The sequence below is a fragment of the Haematobia irritans genome, chromosome 4 (assembly GCF_050003625.1).
Source record: "Haematobia irritans isolate KBUSLIRL chromosome 4, ASM5000362v1, whole genome shotgun sequence".
NCBI lineage: Eukaryota > Metazoa > Arthropoda > Insecta > Diptera > Muscidae > Haematobia > Haematobia irritans.
Genome location: NC_134400.1, coordinates 118761433 through 118765769, shown reverse-complemented (window position 1 = coordinate 118765769; position 4337 = coordinate 118761433). Strand labels below are relative to the sequence as shown.

Genomic DNA, 4337 nt, shown 5'->3' with positions numbered 1-4337 from the left:
ACCGAGCAGAGTTTCTAAATTCCCGAACTTTTTATATTCCTGGGACAATTTTTTTCGGTCCACTTTTACGTATAGCCCCCATAAAAACGGACCCCCAAATTTGGCTTGCGATTGCTCTAAGAGAAGTAAATTTCATCCGATCCGGCTGAAATTTGATACTTGGTGAAATTTGGTATATTGCGCTAGTATATGGCCGCTAACAACCATGCCAAAATTGTTCCATATCGGTCTATAGTGATAACAGGTTGGCTGATAAGTCCCCGGTCTTACACATAGATGGCGTCGCTAGTATTAAATGCATATTATTCTTATATAGTACCAACCTTCAAATGATTCGTGTCAAAGTTTGACGTCTGTAAGTCAATTAGTTTGTGAGATAGAGCGTCTTTTGTGACGCAACTTTTGTTATTGTGAAAAAAATGGAAAAAAGGAATTTCGTGTTTTGATAAAATACTGTTTTTTGAAGGACAAAAATACGGTGGAAGCAAAAACTTGGCTTGATAATGAGTTTCCGGACTCTGCTCCAGGGAAATCAACAATAATTGATTGGTATGCAAAATTCAAGCGTGGTGAAATGAGCACGGAGGACGGTGAACGCAGTGGACGCCCGAAAGAGATGGTTACCGACGAAAACATCAAAAAATCCACAAAATGATTTTGAATGACCGTAAAATAAAGTTGATCGAGATAGCAGAGGCCTTAAAGATATCAAAGGAACGTCTTGGTCATATCATTCATCAATATTTGGATATGCGGAAGCTCTGTGCAAAATGGGTACCGCGCGAGCTCACATTTGACCAAAAACAACAATGTGTTGATGAGCAGTGTTTGCAGTTGTTAACTCGTAATACAACCGATTTTTTCCGTCGATATGTGACAATGGATGAAACATGGCTACATCACTACACTCCTGAGTCCAATCGACAGTCGGCTGAGTGGACAGCGACCGGTGAACCGTCTCCGAAGCGTGGAAAGACTCAAAAGTCCGCTGGCAAAGTAATGGCCTCTGTTTTTTGGGATGCGCATGGAATAATTTTTATCGATTATCTTGAGAAGGCGTTATTCGAGCGTTTGAAGGTTGAAATCGCGGCAAAACGGCCCCATATGAAGAAGAAAAAAGTGTTGTTCCACCAAGACAACGCACCGTGCCACATGTCATTGAGAACGATGGCAAAAATTCATGAATTGGGCTTCGAATTGCTTCCCCACCCACCGTATTCTCCAGATCTGGTCCCCAGCGACTTTTTCTTGTTCTCAGACCTCAAAAGGATGCTCGCGGGGAAAAAATTTGGCTGGAATGAAGAGGTGATCGCCGAAACTGAGGCCTATTTTGAGGCAAAACCGAAGAAGTACTACCAAAATGGTATCAAAATATTTGAATGTCGTTATAATCGTTGTATCGCTCTTGAAGGGAACTATGTTGAATAATAAAAACGAATTTTGACAAAAAAATGTGTTTTTATTTGTTAGACCGGGGATTTATCAGCCAACCTGTTATGTAGCCGATCCCCAAAAATAATCTAACAAAATTGTATTTCTATAGAAAATTTTGTCAAAATATTTTTACTAACCAACAAAACTTATGATTACTGGTGGTACCTTCAACTTTTGTGGAAGTGGAAAATCTTACTCAGACTTCACATCATTGTTGTTGTTGTTGCCATCAATCCCTGTAGTTGCTTTCTTCGCCGTTTTGTGAGTTGTTGAAACTTCGTTTGGCTTAATTTAAAATTGCTGCATTGTTGTTGTTGGGTGTAATTGGAATTGGTTGTTGCTATTCTTTTGGGTACAAAAACTAATAATTTAGCTCATATTTATGTGGGAAGAATTCCCCAGTCCTTCATTGGATTTTATTTCTATAGAAAATGTTGTCAAAATTTTATTGCTATAGAAAATTTTGTCAAAATTTTATTTCTATAGAAAACTTTGTCAAACTGAATTATTTACGTATCGGCCTTATTTTGTTTAATATATACCCCGTATGGACTAACTTAAAATTGAGAAGACGGTGTTAAGAAGTTTTAAGATACCTTGCTATCGGCAAGTATTACTGCAACCCAAGTAATTCGATTGTGGATGACAGTCTTTTGTACAAGTTTCTATACAATCCATGGTGGAGGGTACATAAGATTCGGCCTGGCCGAACTTACGCCCGTATATACTTGTTTTATTTAAAAAGGAGCGGAGCGAACTGTACTTTTGGTGCGGAGTGGACTTTGTTGTTAGGAAGAAATATCACCAACATTTTTATACCCTCCACCATAGGATAAGGGGTATATTAACTTTGACATTCCGTTTGTAACACATCGAAATATTGCTCTAAGACCCCATAAAATATATATATTCCGGGTCGTGGTGAAATTCTGAGTCGATCTAAGCATGCTTGTCCGTCCGTCTGTTGAAATCACACTAACTTCCTAACGAAACAAGTTATCGACTTGAAACTTGGCACAAGTAGTTGCCATTGATGTAGGTCGGTATGGTATTGCAAATGGGCCATATTGGACCACTTTTACGTATAGCCCTCATATAAACCGAACCCCTGATTTGGTTTGCGGAGCCTCTTGGATGAGCAAAATTTATCCGATCCAGTTGAAATTTGGTATGTGATGTTAGTATATGGTATGGGAGCCACCGTGGTGCAATGGTTAGCATGCCCGCCTTGCATACACAATGTCGTGGGTTCGATTCCTGCTTCGACCGAACACCAAAAAAAGTGTTCCAGCGGTGGATTATCCCACCTCAGTAATGCTGGTGACATTTCTAAGGGTTTCAAAGCTTCTCTAAGTGGTTTCACTGCAAGGTGGAACGCCGTTCAGACTCGGCTATAAAAAGGAGGTCCCTTGTCATTGAGCTTAACATGGAATCGGGCAGCACTCAATGATAAGAGAGAAGTTCACCAATGTGGTATCACAATGGACTGAATAGTCTAAGTGAGCCTGATACATCGGGCTGCCACCTAACCTAACCTACACAGAGAATACAGATTGGTTGTGACAATCGAATTTATTGCCAACCTCCTTTTGGCAGTTGTGCCACCCGACTGATTCGGTCGACACAACTAATATCTCGAATGGTGTTGGTTGGGTCTGCCGACGACATAGGCTGTTGCTACCTTCATCATTCGGTTGTGCTGCCCGACCTTAATAGTGCCCATGACCAAATTAAAAACCAATTTCTTCTCAATTAAATATTATATTATATTTTATTTAAATAACATATATGTATGCATAGTAATAAACGAAAAACAATGTATTTGATCAAATGTGTTTTGTAATCACGCTACAGCCTTCAATAATGAAGTAATCGTGTTGAAATGCTTTTGTCTGCAGACAGGTCAAGTTTGAAAATGGGCTATATCGGCCCAGGTTTTGCGTTCTTTATCATCGAGACATCGCAATTTCTATATTATTATAGGCTCACAAATCTAAAGTTATTATAGGCTCCCAAAAAGGGCCGATCTTCCGATTTGAATTCTTGAATCTAGAAAACCGACATTTTTATCCGATTTGATTAAAATTTGACATTTACATGTACTTTATTTTTCCTGAAATTGTAAATCTAGAACCATGAATTGATGAGCAAATTTGACATTGCTTTATTTCTTTCGATTAATGCGTGTAAAGATCTATAGAATTTAGAAGTCATATGATAGGCAGATACTCTTGCATGCTTAGAAAATAAATTAAAAATTCGTCTAAAACTTAAAAAGAAATGGTTATTATAAGTCCAGAATCGTATGTAGTCTCCATATGTATAAACTTTATATTTATCTTTGGGAAGCATATCATATGAACCATTCTCTTTGGGAAAGTATCGGAACCAGCAGGATTCATGTTAAACCACTCATCGATGTTTGTTTGCCATACATGCTAGAAATTCGGTACATGGAGTTATTTTGAGTTATCTAAAAAAATATTTTCTATACAAACCAATGTTTTGAATTTTTTGTCCACAGGAAACATCCCTTTCTTAGATGATTCATTATGGTTTGCGATCCCATCCATGGTGAAGATAATTTTGTCACATTCCTCGATTTAAAATTTCTATATTAAATATGAAAATTTTTCTTCTTCAATTAATTTTAATATCATCAAATGACATTTAAAAATTATTTTAAATATCATTCGGCTGTAACTACTATATGAAAATGGTGGCTACTAACTGATAGTTAAGAAATGTTTTTACGGTTGGTTGTATCAACCAATTTGAATCAAAATTATTAAAAGGAGGTAGATTTGGTTGTCACTACCATTTATCTTGTGACACGACAGAAAATCTGTTGAAAATCTCACCAAATGGTTATAAGTATGAACAAATACATGTAAATACTGAAA

At 37.4% G+C, this 4337-nt stretch overlaps 1 long non-coding RNA gene across 1 annotated transcript; it reads right to left on the bottom strand.

Moving 5' to 3' along the window:
• Positions 1 to 3574: 3574 nt before the first annotated feature.
• On the bottom strand, positions 3575 to 4071 carry LOC142237198 (uncharacterized). Its single transcript, XR_012722388.1, has 2 exons — positions 3933 to 4071; positions 3575 to 3872 (listed from the first exon to the last, which is right to left on the bottom strand). It is a non-coding gene; the product is annotated as an uncharacterized LOC142237198 (long non-coding RNA).
• Positions 4072 to 4337: the final 266 nt, after the last annotated feature.